At 38.2% G+C, this 17,608-nt stretch overlaps 1 protein-coding gene across 4 annotated transcripts in view; it reads left to right on the top strand.

Annotated features, from left to right (window-relative positions):
- Positions 1 to 17,608, top strand: part of LOC107732474 (semaphorin-6D-like) — a 175,559-nt gene that overhangs the window by 16,740 nt on the left and 141,211 nt on the right. For 3 of the 4 annotated variants that reach the window (XM_016543819.1, XM_016543818.1, XM_016543813.1), the window contains exons 2-3: positions 6,109 to 6,210; positions 11,371 to 11,422. The gene's annotated coding sequence lies outside the window, so the exon portion shown is untranslated. The remainder of the gene's footprint in view (positions 1 to 6,108; positions 6,211 to 11,370; positions 11,423 to 17,608) is intronic. The other variant, XM_016543815.1, reaches the window with a different exon arrangement.

Raw genomic sequence — 17,608 nt, 5'->3', positions numbered from 1 at the left:
ATCGCTTAATCGGAGACATCTTGTCTTCCCCTGCACCGGAGTCGACACAATGGCGTACTGATGACAGCTCACTCAGGGCGGAGCTAAGGCAAGACGCTACTGTCAATCAACTATCGTGGGAGGGGCCTGTGCAGAACTACGTCATTCTGACATTCACCCACAACCACTGGGTGGATTTTTATCATTATAGGATGGATGTGTACACACTTCCAACACACATTTATGTTCAAACAACTTGTAAAGTGAATTTTGCATCCGATGACCCCTTTAAAAACAGTAATAATTTATTAACATTAAATGTAGTCTTTAGCAAATCTCAAAGTTAATATCCATTTTTTTTGTACGTTTGTAAAGTTTTGAAATCTAAATTCATTTGTTGCATTTAAATGGACTGATTTCAGTTTTTAGTGTTTTATTGTTTGTTTATTTAGACAAAATTGAAAAGAAACTGTAGCATTTGTCTCCGCATTGGACACGCAACCCTTCAGGCTCTGCATAGTGTGTGTGTGTGTGTGTTTCCTGATGTGTGCTTTGGTGAGATGATGTCCATGTGTTATTTATCTTTAGTAATACTCCCCAGCGATCTCCTCTCTCCAGAGATTTATCTGGGATGGTGAGACCTCCCGCCTCAGGCACTCTGACTTAATCAAACTTCAGCGATTAGACGTTCCTTTCAGGAGCTTCTCTTGGCTTGAGCGAAACGCAGTTTGTGCACATTTCCTCGTGGTTTGGATGGATTTGGTTTGTGTCTTTAAATAGATGCTAAGGAGAAGCCAAAAAAAAAATTTGCAGGGAAAGCTATAGCTAAACGTATGCTGTATTATTCGAGGGTGACTTAAATAAGCAGCAATACTTGAGTACAGAGCTGTAAAAGTTTTGAAGTAAGACCAAGCCAAGCTAGAGTAATAAAGTCTATCTCTCTACAGTTAATCTAAGCACATAGATGCTGGAACGCTGCCTATGGCTCACTCAGATTTGTTTTGTCATAAACGTTTCCAGCATATTTTTTACCCTACTTTTTTTCCTCTTTCAGATATAAATTTAGACTTGGGTGAGATTCTTTCTGAATGACCACATGCATATTTTAAAAAGGATTACTTTATTTATTTGTCCCTAGGGAAATTTGTCTTGAACATAAGGGCTGCCACATACAAGAATACATAGAATTATAATGAATGAATGAATGAATGAATGATGCATTTTATATAGCGCTTTTATTGTGTATTGTTGTACACCCAAAGCGCTTTACAATCATGTGGGGGGGTCTCTCCTCAACCACCACCAGTGTGCAGCATCCACTTGGATGATAATAACAACACAACAACAACACACAAAAAAATACAACATAAGTGCCTTCAATACCTGCAACACCTTCATTTCACCCCCACCTTTTGTCCTGAGTTTAGGAGATTCACTGATAAAGGAATGAAAGAGTTTTTATACCTATTCGGGTATCTTTTCCGGCATTTGGTTGTAATATTGCTGTTTTTTTTTTTTTTTAATGGAACTCCAGTTGTATACTGAAGTCCACAGTGGTACAAGACTCATGTTTGTTTGTACTGCATTTTACCTTGGAAAAAAACCCACTGGATCTGACTCAAAATGGACTAACTGGCAGTAAGGCTCTGGCTGAACTCCTAAAAAGCATCTCATAACCTCTAAATATACTGTTATTGATGCACTTAAGTTGTTTTTCTTTGGTTCTATTCAGTGCGCTCCTGGCTAAAGTAATGTAAAATGTATCAGCATCATGGACACAAAATATGAGTTTTTTTTTTTTTTTAGAGAAGTTGTTGTAAAAAAAAAATACAGGATGGATGGTTTAGCTGTTAGCCCTTTCCTCCCCGACAGCCTCGGCGTGAACTCTGAGGAGCGAAGGGTGATCAGCTGGCCAGGGTTCTTATCAGGGTTTGCGCTTTAAAAGCCTTTGAGGAATGTTGGCAGAACGCCACCCGTATTCTGCTCGCTGCAGACCGTGGGTTTACAAGGACTGTGCTTGGAGAAACATTCTTGTGTTGAAATGCTGATCTAGGATCAGGTTTCCTGGTCCTCTGCACTAGTTGAACTGTAAAGATTTTTTTTTTTTTTTGCATTGATCCAGACAAGGTGTACTTTGTGGTGTTGGCTCTGAAGTTGCGAAGTCCATTGCGCTTAAATTTATGATGCTTTAAATAGGGCTGCACGATAAATCGCATGCGATATTTAATGCGCATCTTGTCAGTAAAGCCAGTTCTGTAATCAGCGGTAAATCTCCATCACGTGCGTGCTTTCACATGGAGCAGCATTTACTACACAGAGCCGTTGTTCACTGACAAGCTGCGCAAAACCACGTTCATATATGATCTGTGCGATTTATCGTGCAGCCCTAGCTTTAAAAACAGCTAATGAAGACTAAATGTAAACAGGATGCTAAAGAAATAGTTCGCTCAACAATGAAGGTTCTATCATTTTTAATCACCCTCATGTGGTTCGAAAACCATATGCCAAACAAAATTTATGAAGGTTTCATAGTGACCTCCTCCAAAAATGGAGAAAATAGCACCATAAAAGACCATACAACATGTGAATTATGTTTCAGGTCTTTTGAAGTCACAAGCCCACAAAATTTTAAAATCCCTGGTAGCCCTTCGGGCAGGCATTCTTCAGATTTTGGTAGCCCAAAATAAATTTAACTAGCCCGAATAAAAAAAGACTTCGGCTGAACTTCACTGCGGACAAATCACCATGATCAAAAACTCAAGTGATTGTATTTTTCTTCATAAAACGAGAGTAGGGTGTGCAACAGGTGACAAAACTTACGGCTCGGATCATATTACAGATTTTGAGTGACAGATCATATCATTTTTTGGATGAGAAAAAGAAAAAAGGTTATTTATTATTTAAATAACATATTATTTAAAGAACACTTTACTTCAATACCACAGCAAAACTAGTAGCATGTAGGGATGGAACGATTCACTCAACTCACAATGCGATACAATTCATGATACTGATTTCACAATACATTTTTCTCACAATTTTTTTTATTTTATTTAAGACAAATTTAAGACAAATTAGATTTTTAAGACAAATTATAAATGAAAAGGTGTGCTTTTATTATTTCCGAGATCAAATGCTGCATATTTCTTTGTGAAATTGAAATATGTCAAATAATAAAAACTAACTTGAAATTTTAAAGCAAATCCCAAATCAAACAAATAAATACAAATGAAAGACATACCTTCATATAAACAAAAGATTTGCCTGTGCTCTTTACATTTAAAAATTGCACTTGAGATTTCTTTCTCCACTGTTTACATTCAGTTAAGACATAACCGACTGTGTTTACAAGAATACCTGCAGAGATGGTTATTTTGAGAGAATTTTGTTGTGTATGTGTCCATTCAGTTGCAAGGATACGCAAAAGAGGAATCAATTCTGTGTTCGCGCGCTGTCTGAAACACGGAAAACAGCGTGCGAGTACCGAATTTAATTATCTTAAGCCTCTTCAAGTGCTTGAATGGTTTAAAATTAGGGCTGAATGATTAATTGCATTTGCGATAATATCGCGATATGAAAAAACACGATTTTTCAATCACAGAGACTGAGATTACACTCGGTCACGTGACACGCCAGAGTAAAGAGGTGTGTTCCGCTTGAAGATCGATCGGTGTAGCCTTTGATATCAAAGTACAGCGAGAGAAAGCATAAGGAGACGTCCGCGCTCTCTTATAGCTCTGGCAGTACTTTGATGAGTCACTCACTGATTATAATGGTTTCTACTGTATTTTGCCGCTCGCGTCCGGTGTAGACACTGTGTTTAATGTCGTTGGTGAGGAGGAAAGCCTGTGTGTGTCCTATGCCTTAGCGGACAGCATGAAACCCACAAAAAATAAATAAATAACAGCGAGAGAATAATAAGAAGTTATTCTCTCTATGCTATTTTCAATGTTTCAAGTGATGGTTTAATCTATCTAATAGTGTGTTGGTCATACTATACAATAATTTATAGCTCATAAAGAGCTTTAAAAAATAATTGCATATTAAATCGCAATCGCAATATTGGTAGATAAAACTGCAATTAGATTATTTTCCAAAATCGTTCAGCCCTATTTAAAATGCTTGAATGTTTAAGTCGGCAAGACTTAGAAACACGTGTAAATGACTTTGGGCGAGCCCTGAGTCATACAAAAGATTTGTGTGAAAATTTACATTGTTTAGTAATAATCTTCAATAATCGCTTCCAGTGAGTTGTTAACCACAATGAGTGAATTGAACTACAGAGCAGGATCAGTCATATTCCTGAATGAATTGTTTTGTTCAATTTATGGAAAGGATGAACCGGTTCAGAGGAAAAAGCTAGCTCTAAATAATAATTTATGAACTAGATTGAACCGGTTCTTGAATCTAACTCAGTGTTTCGGTTCCAGTGAATTATGGACTTTGTAAAAATGTCAGTCTGTTCCTCACAAAATGACTTGAAGACTTTTTATCCTTTTTTAAGCTTAATATGGTCACTATAAAGCACTGTATGAAGATTCTTCAAAAATATCTCTAATTTTTTATGTTCCACCGATAAAAGTAAACAGCATATGGTTTTGGAGCAGCATGAGAGTGAGTAAATAATGTCAGAATTTTCATTTTTGAGTGAACTATTTAAATGCCAGATTTTATCTTGGATTTTCCACACTGAGCTTTGGATTTCACCCAAATCTAGTCTTTTGCTTTGAGAAGCTTTGAGAGTACAAGCAGAGACGATTTCTGTCCGGCATTGACCAGGTGATTCTGGTCTTCTGGCTGTCATTTTAAATCGAACAACAAGTGATAAAATGCTTTCTAAATACTGAATGTTTGTATAATTGCCACTTTCACAAACTCAGGCTGTTCATTATTACTTGAGCTATATGAAAGCCATTTAACAAATGCAGGTATAGTGCTGTAGAATTCGCCGAATTAAGAGGCCGCTCTACATGAGCATAACTAATTCACATTGCCCTGGAGGGGATTTGCAATATTAAACATGGCTGTTATTGGATCAATTTTTCTTTTTTGTAATTCATATTGCTGTCTGGTGACACAGGCAGTTGGAGTACTGCATTTCCTGTGTCTGCAGTCTGTTTTTATGCAAAGCAAAATGGGGCAAAAGACAGACAGAGAGTAAGGAGCATAGAGCGAAAGAGAGACTGACATGGAGGGAGATAAACAGAGACAGACGGACTGACCAAGAGAATAAGGAAATGCAGCGGAGAGGAGACAGGCAGTGAGATTTGTGGAGACTCGGGTGCTGTCAGTAAGGAGCTGCCTTGAGCTAGTGTCTCATTCTCACACAGCAGATTGGAAGAGCAGATTGCGCTCTGAGATGCCCTGAGATTTGGGCAGCTTCCGATGGGGGATTTGTAGAGATTTGGTTAGAAATCTGCCCATAATGAATGTTAAGTGAAAAGCGCCTCCTTCATCTTCTCAGCAAAGACATTGTTTTCTCTGAGCGCTTGTTCTGTTAGTTTTGGCTTGGTGTCTAAGTGTCACAGTCCTGAGATGAGTCTATAGCTTCATTAACTGGTATGTGCAGATCACACAAACAGACGTTTTATGAATGAAAAGGCCTCATTTGTTTGTCTGTGGAGACAATAGATGAGAACATGTTCTTCAGATGTAACAGAAACTTTGGTGGGAGTTTTTTGGTGTTTTCTATGGCTGTCACGTTTTGTTAAAGTTTTGGCCACTTTTGTGTCCCACTTTTGTGTATTAATCATAGTATTTTTTTGATAAATTAATGCTTTTTATTCAGCAAGAATGCATTAAATGCATCAAAAGTGAAAGTGATTTAAGTATAGTAAGTAACATTTATAATGTTACAAATTATCTCTATTTCCAATAAATGCTGTTGTTTTGAACTTTCGATCCATCAAAGAATCTTGGAAAAAAAAGTTTCATAATTTTCAGAAAAATATTAGCACAACCTTTTTTACCATTGATAATAATAAGAAATGTTTATTGAGCACCAAATCAGCGTTTATCAGAACGTGCATTTTAAGAGTGTGTGTGTGTTTTCTTTTTTTCATTGAATCTCCAAAATTGAGCAGTTATGGTCAACTCAAAAGTTTTATCAATTTTTGTCTTTGTTCTTAGGTCGGTTGTGGAATGTCACAACTTTCTTAAGCGATCCAGCACTTTACCCTCAGTTTAATCACCTGACTGCAGTCCTGCTGTCTGATTGGATCATCTTTTGAGGTAAGAACCTATGGGAAGTTTGTTGATTTGGTGAAAGTCACTTGAACGATTGATTCCGTTTTCTCCTCACGTCCTGCTCTTTTGTTGAAAGTTGCTTGGTGAAGTATAAGTTGAGCCCCTCTGAAGGACAATGACTTGATTTGACAGAAAATTGAAATATCATCCAACTTCATTATTTTGGCTGGACTATTCACCCGAGGCCGTCGCATGGGGGGACAACGTCTGTCAATTTTTAGAAGAATACAAATATAATTTAAAAGAAACATCTGACAATCTGTCAGACAATCTGTTTAAAAGAAGTCTCACGGCGAGCAGGCGACAAACGTTAGAAAAGTATCACAGTTGGACAGGGTAACAGGGAGGTGGGCAGATTTTCAAACAAATCGGAAAAGGGAAACAAGCAGACGACTGAATCAGGGAGAGATCACTTATTAGAAGACAAAACAGATGAGACAGGAGACTTGACATGAAGAGTGGGAAAAAATCTGCTGGAAACACGCATGCATCACAGCGCACCTGTGCAATGCCCTTTTACTCATGCCCCCTGTCTACCAAGATATCCCTTTGAGATCAAGACACATCCCACAACACTGGGCGCAGGGCTGGTGGTGACGGGCTCTGTCGGCCGGCTGCGGGGAGCAGATGGCTGGCCAGATGCAGGGTTGCGTTTGACCTTGGGCCCTGTGGAAGGCTAAACATCACAGGCATCCTCCGGCGCTTCTACCTTTCTGCCGCTCCATGGAGCCGCTGCTCCGCTCTGACAGCTTATGGTTGTTTTATTTAGATGAGCCATATGGAGGCATTATGTGCTCCATCGTTTAGCTGCTTTCGCTATTCCCAGTGTAGTTTATCACCCATTGTGTATTCAAACAAAGACGAGTTCAAGTCCCCCAGACTGTCCATGACAGTTGAGATATGCTATAAGATATGACTAATCGCATTCAGCTCTGTGCTCGGACAGAAAGGGGTGGCAGAATTATAATTGGGTTCAGCTGATGCAGACTTGATGGAAGGGATCTTTAGTAAGTCAGCAACTGCTTCATTTATAAGCACGTATGCCAGCTGCCATGCAATAGTTTACCCAGAATTATTCTCTCACTAAGGTCATTGCAGTGTTTCCTTCAGGGGAGCATCCGTTTCCTAATGGCTTGATGGCTTTTAGCATACTGTTACCAAGTGCAATGTCTACTGATTTATTAAAAAAATTTTCATGTAAACACTTGTGGTCACAGATATGTGCCCTGCTAATGGTTCCAAGTACCCAGTCTCTCAGTTTTCCTCAATAACTCATTGAACCATTCATTCAGATTTTCACTTTCATTTCACAATAAGGAGTGGCGTTGACATCGTAAGAGATGCTGATAGATGTTTTTGGAACTCAGTACAGACGTTGAGGCCACGTTGTGCTCCTCCACTTTTGGATGTTCATCAAAGTACAATTTACTCTCCAATCTCAGAAGATAGCTGTTCAAACACTTGGTGATACAAAAGACAGAAGTGAGCTTGTTTTCTTCATTTTTTGAGTTTTGAATCAAATAATTGGATGGTTTTCCGGCAGGCTCAAAAACAAGCATTCATTGTAACCTCAAGCCTACCTGACAATTGGAATAATCTTAAATGTCAATTCTGGCTCCACGTAATTTTTCCAAAAAAAAAAAAAAATCCTCTCATAAGAGGTTTATTTAACTACAGGGCAGCTGAATGGGCAGATGCCAGCAGAGGGCTTGGTCCACCATAGCTTTTTACTGATTTATAAATTCTCTCTCATGGTTTATCACTCTCATTAATGTCAGCACCTGCTGTAGCGGGGCTCTGTCTGTCTGCCCGCAGGCCCTGCAGCTGTGCACTGAGCTCAGGCAAACTGCCCATCAGTTCTGCCCCCTCCACCCTTCCACTCCACCAATAAGCATTTGGCTGAGATAGTTGTTAAAACCTTGCTAGAATCAGGTGCACTTGCTCTGTTGATTGTAAATGTGTGTTTATGCACATTCCAGATACATTGGCATGAAAAATTATTAGCCTGATTTTTCACATATTTTTCTACCTGAATTTATTTATGTATTCACAGTATGGTTGTGTCGGTGAGGAAATTTTCCCACTGGTTAATCGGCGTTCTCCTCACTGGATAAATTAAATCTGATCTGTGATGCGACTGTCGTTCGGCACGCTGCATTGAGCAGCCGCTTTCAGTTTTTAATTGTAGTGTCTGTTCTTTTACTGAACTAAATTCTTTTTATTACTATAAAAAATCAAAACGACGGTGGGGGTCGGTGACGCGGTGGGCAAGTGACATTAACCGGTGTTGCGGTTTAACACCGGTATCACCGTCAACACCGTCTATCGCGGCAAGCCTAATTCACAGTAAAAATGTAGGCAAAGGAAACATGGAAAAAACAAAGCATAATTTTTGTCATTATGTGGTTTATTTAAAGGGACAGCCCAAAAATCTGTCATCATTTTCTAACTCCCATGCCGTTCGAAATATGTATGGCTGGCTGGCTTCTGTGGAACACAAAGTTTTGATTCCCATTGACTTCCATTGTGTTTTCTGTCCTTACAGTTGAAGTCAATAAACACCAAAACTGTTTAGTTACTAACATTCTTCAAAATATCATCTTCTTTGTTCCACAGAAGTCTGTCATAATAGTTTATTAAGGTAAAAGTAAATTATTTTTTAATAATAATAAAAAAGTAATAAATTACCCATGTCGTCGTTGTGCAAAAGTAATTGACCCCTTAGTCTTTGAAATCAATAGAAATTAAATTGGAGTCAGAGACTCTTAGTGGTGAATATTCCCAAAAGTGGTAAGAATTTCTCAAAGGGCACAGTGGCACCTCATCTGGAAAGCTTCAAATGATCACAGAAAAACTTTCAAAGAACTACAGGTAGGGCTGTAAATCATGAAAACCGCATTTGATTTTTTGCACAGCCCTAACTACAGGTTTCTCTCGCATCAGCTAAGGTCATGGTTTATGACTCCGCAATAGGAAAGGGACTGTGAAAAATAGACTTATGGAAGAGTAGCCAGGTGAAAAATTCAGCTCACCAAGAAAAACATCAAAGCTCACATCATGTTTGTTAAAAAGCATGTGATTATCCCAAGACCTTGGTTTATTCTATGGTCAGATGAGTGAAAATGTAAATAGCGAATGCAGCATTGAACTGGCTTTGCGGTTGACTTGGTATGTTTTTCTGTCTGTGGTGGCCTCTGTGACTTGGATTCACTCATATACTAGAGATTGTCGGAGCATCTGAGCATGGCTTGAAGCTAAAGTGAAATTGTGTGGTACAGCAGGACAATAATCCAAAACAAAGTCAAGTTGACATCTGAAAGACTGAAAAGAGACGGGCTCGTATCAAATTACAGGTGCTGTTTGATTGCCGTTATTATTATTTAATGTTGTCTAGTCAGATATTAGATTTAAGGAGGCATTCTTTTTCCTCAGGGGTGATGAGAGTCTGCGTTAGCCAATTTCACTTAATGAAATTTTCACTTCGGTTCCCTTTGAGCAGTATGTCATTTTGTTTGAAATGTTGCAACCATTTTGTTCTCCAAATAGACAATTGCTAAGGGGGCAAAAAAAAAGGGGGCACTGTAAGTCAGTAATAAAATAGAAATTTGTAAATTCTGCAAACAGAATATTCTTTTCTAAACTTTATAAGAAGCTCATTGAGTTTTCAGATTGAGTTTATTCCTGTTTTGGTGTGCAGAACTGAATATGGCGTTAAAGGGTCATGAAACCCCCCGTTTCAGCACTGGTTAGTTCTCTCCACAGTTTTAAAAAACGCTAAAAAAGTGGGCGTGGTGCGCTGCGAATGGAGGGGGAAGAGGGGAGACAGACAACACACACACAGCTTCGGGTTCAGACAGTTTCATTTCGCTCCCATCGATTTAAAAACACAAATAAATGCACAGCCATTTGCACTCTCCATCGCAAACATATATATGAACTCGCTGTTGCACCTCTGATAACTTTTAAGGCTTATTCTGCGGCGTTTATATAAGCCTTTTGACGGGTTGTGTCAAGGAGCTGTAAAAACGGTTACACTCACTAACTGAATGAATCACGTTTGTGCCGAACTCTTTTTACAAAGCAAAAACAAACTCTCCTTCGATCCATGAACGTTTCTCTCAGTTAATGTATGCGATCTCACAGTCTGAAGCGTCTGTCATAGCAAATCAGCACATGCTGTTGTGAATAATTAAGCGAAGCGTCTTCTCATAGGATAAGAACACGCAGTCTCATGAATAATTTAATAGACACCGACGCGTCATCGATGTACTATAGTCCTTTGCCACGTCACAAATAGTGACGTCAACACGATGTAGATTTTAAAACCGGAATTGAAAGTAGTGCAAAAAAGCTTAAAATTAACCAGTTTTCTCCAACAGTTAAAATGATCGGATGCTAACATTGTCTTCTATGATGTGCAACACAAACACCTTTGCTAAAATCTCAGAAAAAGTAGTCTGGGTTTCATGACCCTTTAAAAGAACAAGCAGAGTAGCAGGAGGAGGAAGAGAAAAGGGGAGTCATGGACCAATGCAGCATCCCCCCTCCTTCTGCTCTTTCACAAATTGGTTTCTTAGGACCTGGTGCCGCATTACACTTTGTTTGTGCATTGTGTGTGTTTTCTGCTGCATTTAGTTTGTCTGTTAATCCATCAGCGCTGGCGTTGGGGGAAAAAGCTTGCACATTTGGAGCCAGGAAGCACCTCCTGGCTCATCTGTGTCCCTTAATCCTGAGAACAGCCATGCTGGTGAGATTGCAGACCCCTCAGAATCTCTCCTTCTGGAAACGTCAAAGTCAGGCATTGGCGAATTGGAAGACAGGGAGGCGAAGTCTGCAGGGAGCCTTCATGCAGGTCAGCCCAAATCTTTAGCTGAGAGCCCCTGATTCAGTGCAGGTGGATCTGTGGCCTGTGCTGACGGAGGGAGAGGTGCTGTTAGGTAGATGGAGAGGGATTAACCCGCTCTACCACCACCACCCATCTTTGAATTATGAATGTCCCCTCTCTCTTTATGTCTGTCAGCACAAGGCAGGACTTTGAAACACAACCCTCTTGCACCCTTCTATGCAGTTGTGTGTCATAAAATACATTTTACTGTTTCTGTGAGAGTCAGAAGTCATTTCTTTCTTGTATACTTTCTATCATAGGTGGAGGGCGAACCAACTGTAGGCTAAATCTGTGAAAATCCAGAAAGTGTAGGTGATATTTTTTACTAGATCACATTTTTTGAAATCATAGTTTTGTGAGAATGTCTTGAATTAAGTGTATTTTTCTTATCACTCTGGCAAATAATTCTTTCTCGTTTGAAATATAAACTTCACAAAATGTTGTTACATTTTCAAGAAATTATTTAGGCTATAACTATAACAAAATGTGTATATTATTATTATTATTATTATTATGTTTCTATTAATATGTAATGTAATATTTGTATTATTGTTGTTGTTGTTTTTATGCATTATTATTATTATTTAATTATATCTTATTACATGGCTCTGTGGAATACTTGATTCTGACTGGTCAGTCGCGACATTCCGAGGTATGATATGCCTCGATAACAACCGGTAAAAGCTAATAACACAGGCTCATCCGGGTAACAGCAGTCGGCGCTGTACTCTTGCTTGGGGTTTATTCTGAGATAACAACCGGCTGGATGTACATTATCCCTTACTTATTAATATGTTATACTACCCTTTAAAAGTTGGGTCGGTCAAATTTTTTTAAAAGTAGACTCTTATGTTCACCAAAGCTGCATTTATTTGGTCAAAAATACAGTAAAAACAGCAGTGTTGTGAAATATTAAAATAATGATTTTCTATTTAAATATATATTTAAAATGTAATTTATTCTTGTGATGGTAAAGCTGAATTCTCAGCAGCCTTTACTCCAGTCGTCTGTGACACATGGTCCTGCAGAAATCACTCTAATACTCTGATTTGGTGCTCAAAAAAGATTCTTATTATTATCGATGTTGAAAACATTGATTAATAGTATTTTATGTTTTATGATGTTATGTTATACTGACACTGAATCACTGGATCATGCGTGAAATCCCCTTGGTTTGTCTATTTTTAGAATAACCTTCTTGTTCCGCCTGAGGTAATATATGATAAAACAACTCATTTTATCAAACTGTAACTCTGTTACTCTTGTGTAACCAAGAACTTGTTCACCTTTAATACTGGCCAAAAAGAAAGTTAGTTTTGGACCTGACGGCTCACTGTGATGCCGATGTTTGAACTCGTGTTGTGCTCAGGAAGGCAGGGACTCCACAACTGCTGCTGTGAGGATTCACAAACACAAAGGAGTGGCAAATTCATGAAAATGAAACGAATGAGGTTAATACAGCCTGTTTTATGCAGAAATCCTTGAGGATGACATTTGTTGTGTTGCACGATAATGTAAATGAAGAGGAAAGTCTTGCTTCAAGACGTCTCTGAGGGAGGCAGGCACTGTGTTCATAGAAAAAACAGCAGGTCTGGGATCAGATTCCACCTTGTCTTCCCTAATCACAGACAGAATAGACAACAAAGCAAAACAGATCTAGAAATATCTCTCATATATAATGTTTCTTATTGTTAGAAACTTCATTAATACGGCGCAATATATAATTCTCTCATTTTTATTGTCTTGGCGTAGTTTGGTGCCTGAGCTCATGGACTTGCTGTATTCTGTTTTCCAGACTCAGATCTGCCAATGACACATGACCCTGGCTAAAAGCATTGAAGAATTGAGCCTCAGCCCTTTAGGTGCCAGATCTGTCTCAAAGACAGAAAGAGAAGACGTCTCATCACCATTCAGATTCCATAAAAGCAATTAGCTTAACGGCAACTGTGGTGACAAAGCTTTGGCTCACTTAGGAGATGTGAACCGCCCTACTGTGATTTACCTCAGACTGAGAGGGCACCTTGGGAATTTAAGTTGGCATACTTTTTTAAAAGTTTGAAGTAAACAACTCTTGCTCATTAACTTTACTCTTGCCCTCAGTTACGCAATGGACTCTAGCTAAATAGAAGTCTTGCTGAAGACTGGTTGGGTTTCATTCTGCTCCCTAATTCCCTATGACGTGATTCAGGACATTGTGAACAAATTTAAGTTCTAGTGAGAGCCTTGATACTCTAAAGTTTGGGGCACTGATGACTTGTTTACCTGTGACCAGGCTGTGTCACAATTACAAGGTTTGTGCATTAAATGTAGCTGGTATTTATCAACATTGTTGTGCACCTTCATTGTAGGTATAAAAAGTACACTGGCATTTAGAAAAATTTGCTTTTTTTAAATTTTTTATTAATGACAATTTAGACATTAAACATATCACACAGCAAAGCACAAATATATAACAATTTAAATAAAAATGCCTAAATTGCAGAACATAAATAAAGATTTGAGGATACACAGTATATTGGTGCTAATATTGCATATCCAATTGGTTATCTAATATACATTTTTAATATTAATACTAATAATTTAAAAATGTAAAACTTAAGTCTTATGCAAAATGTAAAAAATATAAATTCTTTAGTGTACAAAATGATGTCGTGGTGCCTGCATTAACTTGTAGAATTTAAAATGATTTATTTTTTGTTGTTTAGAGTTTTTATTATTATTATTATTATTATTATTTAATTCTTAATATCAGACATTTATCGGGTATCGGCTTATGAAAATATAGCAGCTTATTGGTATTGTCCAAAACTTTTAATTGTACTTAAATTGTAACATTTAATTACTTTTACTTTTTAAATGCATTCATTTAATTTATTTATACATAATGGTATAAATAGTTACATTTTAAATTAATGTGAGCCTTTTAGCAATTAAAAGCCATGACATGAAAATAATTATTGGCTTATTTGTATCGGCAAGAATTTTAATATCTTTCATCCCTATTCCCTAGCCTTTTATCTTCAACTAAAACACAAATTCCTTTGTAATATTTAAAAGTTTGCTTGATCGTTTACCTGTCATGCATTTTAGGGAATAGGGATGAAAGATCACAAAAATAAATGACTTTAAATACTTAAGAAGGAGTGGTGACATTTCTAGTAAGTAAATATTGTTATTGCTGTAGTTTCATGGCAGGTGCGTTCTGGGATGTGAACATTTCTCTGCATCGGAGTGATCTGGACAACGGGACGGCCTCAAAAATGGCTGACTCCCTGAGCAGCACACTACTAAACTAGGGAGCGGATTGAGACACAATGGGTGCGTGACGTATTCGGATCCTTTCCTTCTCTTCTAATTCTTTCTCCTTCATTTTCACTTACTTTCTCCTTCATTTGCTCTCAAGTCGTTTGTCTCATTACTCTAATTAACAGAGCACTTCGCCATCTTTGTGGGGGAGGCCTGGCTTATTTAAAGGCCTGATTGTAATGAGGAGATGATGGTGGTGAAGGAGCCATTTATACAAGATGAGAAGGAAGGTGGTCTCGGCTATTTTGAGTACCAACCCATGCCCACAAAACCTGCCAATTAGCTTAAGTGGCCTCCCAGCGAGTTGGATTAGTCCTGTACCTTTCTGAGAGAGTGAGAAAAGCACTTTCTTACCCCCAAAAAAGTGGCAAACTTGGTTAAGCTTCCGTGCTCTAATTGCAGGTCTGGTTGCAAAATAGCATGTTACATTACAGACGCCCACATACAGATGTATTTTGTGTTGCGGTCAAGTGACTGTGCAACACGACTGCTGTTTTTCTGCTCTTTCTACCTGTTGTGTTGCAATGTACTTTTGTTCTGCCAAGCTGGCTGCCTCTGATAAGTTTTCTTCGCTTTTATTCTGTTCCATTTATTCTCACTTTGGCCACATTGTTTCTCTTTAAGGGTGCTACATCTTAAAAATAGCCAGTGTTTGTTTCAATCCCGTGTGTGAAATGCGTGGTGAAAGTTTTGACCGGATTCCAAAAAAGTGGTTCCCACAGTCTTCGTGCCGCAGGCAGGACAGACAGCGTGTATCGATCAGGGTGTAAAGCGGGGTTTCGCCAGAGATTAATACTGTGCTCAGCAGAGCTCATGAAGTTGTTAACGTAGTGTGGAAAAACCGGTGTGATCAGCCATATTGGCAGCACAGGGCAAGGCCACTGATTAAGTGAGTGAAGTGCGTTTCACAAGCTCACTCTGGTTCCCACATCAACTTTGTATCATGTCTGAATTCTTCCTCCAAAGAAAATTTAGTTTTGCTCCTGAATGAGCCTGTGTTGGGGAAGTAACAAACTAACTTTTGCATTTTTCAGCACTACTAACTTTTTGAGTAGTAAAGTTTTTTGTCAACAAGTAGCAGTGTGATGTGATAAAATGCTACAGATTCATAGCATTCTAAACCCTCCCCCACCGCCACTTTTTTGTGATTATAAAAGTATTGTGCATGCACATCAGAGTATACAAATGTGCTCAAACATGCTTTATGATTTATGCCTAAACATGAAAAAGTCTGATTTGTCACTCAGATAGTTAATAATTTTGCTGGTTCATTAACTTGATTGATTCATTTATGGTCCTTTTGTAGTCCATGTTTTGTTGCTATATACAAAATTAGATTAGAATATTTGTTATAATAATCTTAAAAATTATATTTAGTTAAACACTTATGTTGGCCACTTTGTTCTTTTTTTCAGGTATGTAGATTATGATGTTTTCTAGTTTTATTTATGATATGAAGTGTGTTTACTGATGGTATTAAGTTTTAAATTTTGTGTTGGTGGCATTAAGGGTAAATTAAAGGTGTGTTTCTGCCAAAAAAATACTGTTCCAAGTTGCATAAAGAAAAAAGGAATCGACTTTTTTGTGGAAGAAATCAAACTAGTGAATCAATACATTGAAATGGGTCATTTAAAAACACTAGTTTAGTAAAAACTGGCATTTTTCCTGGCATTTTTACGTTCTTTTTGTAGTGATACAAATGAATACAATATTTTTTGGAAAATAATCTTACAAAGTAATAATAATGTTTAGGCAGTGCTGCTGCTTAGCCACTGTTTTTGTTGAATTGTGCTGTTTTATTGGGGAAATTTAGTGTAAATAAATCTGTTCAGATGCCTTTTCAAATTAAACTAAAGGCACAGTGTTTCAGTAGCTTGTACTGTATCTAGTAGCTTGACTATTTTCAACCACTTTAACTTATTTGTATCTTAACAAACTCTTCAAAGTATCTTTCCCAGCACTGGTAGGGTCCAGGAGATAGATGGTTTAATCCAGCAAGTCACAGCAGAAGATAATTTTTTAATAAGAAGAACATTAGTTATGAGTCTTTATTTCAAGCTGCGTTCCTCATTGTCAGCACATTTGAAGGCTTAATGAATGCATATGTGTGGTGTCTGAAGCCTGAAGATATTGTTATATATCTTTTTATTGGACATGAAAGGTCACCTTGAGAAAAGGAAATTAGACATTCTTTTTTTTCCCCGCCTCTGCCCAGTGAATGTAGCTGACCTGCATTGGAGAGACATGTTGGTGAGTTTTTAATCAGCATGGATATTTATTTATTACCCTCAGCCTGAAGCTAATTTACTTCATCTTACTCACTCTCCTGTTTCAGGTCATTTACATACAGCCCTCCCCCCAAGGCCTGCTGGGACAGGATTACTGTATTAATTGCTTTTCGGTATGATGGGAGAACAAAGCAACCTTTCTCTTCCTCATATTCCAAGCGACCAATGCTAAGGTTTTTTGCTGGAAATTAGCCACTTGGGACTAAGGTTGGGTACCGAAACCCGGTACCAATATGGCACCGGTACCTATGTAACCGGTATGTACTAGAACCGAATCAGAACGCAGATTTCGGTGCCTCATTTCGGTGCCATGCCTGAGCTATCGATTGAAATATTTGTCCTCTGGTTCTCCGAAACGGACGTAAGAAGCATCATCACCGGCACCGCACGTGAAAAATAATTTCCCGACTGAGAAATGCACGTGTACTCAAGTCGGAAATCTCTAATGATACAAATCTTTGTAGTAACGCGAGTGTCCATGTTGTTTTCACATTACGACTTAAGCACAACTCGGGAAATGAGAGCATCCGAGGAGCGCGTGAATGCAGTTATTACACTTGCTCTGATGGCAGCAGGTAGCCTTCCGTTAACTAAACTAAACATGCTTAAATTAAAATGCCTAAAGCTAAACTTCCTTTGTATTCACATTTCTAAACCTGTTGTCCAACAAAAGAGAACATTATAACCTTTTTAATCCACAACACCAGTCAAATGCTTCCTTTTGTGATCTGATGAGGCTTCTTGTCACAGAATGAGGCAGAAAATATGTTCCATACACTACTTTAAAAAGAATACATCGATTAGCAATAAATTAGGGTGACCATACGTCCTCTTTCCCCGGACATGTCCTCTTTTTGGACCTACAAAAATGCATCCGGCCGGGATTTCTTAATTGCCCAAAATG

The sequence above is a fragment of the Sinocyclocheilus rhinocerous genome, unplaced genomic scaffold (genome assembly GCF_001515625.1).
Source record: "Sinocyclocheilus rhinocerous isolate Xijiao unplaced genomic scaffold, SAMN03320098_v1.1 scaffold3081, whole genome shotgun sequence".
Lineage (NCBI taxonomy): Eukaryota > Metazoa > Chordata > Actinopteri > Cypriniformes > Cyprinidae > Sinocyclocheilus > Sinocyclocheilus rhinocerous.
The sequence above is the reverse complement of the archived record's forward strand: the minus strand, read 5'-3'. Positions and strand labels throughout refer to the sequence as shown.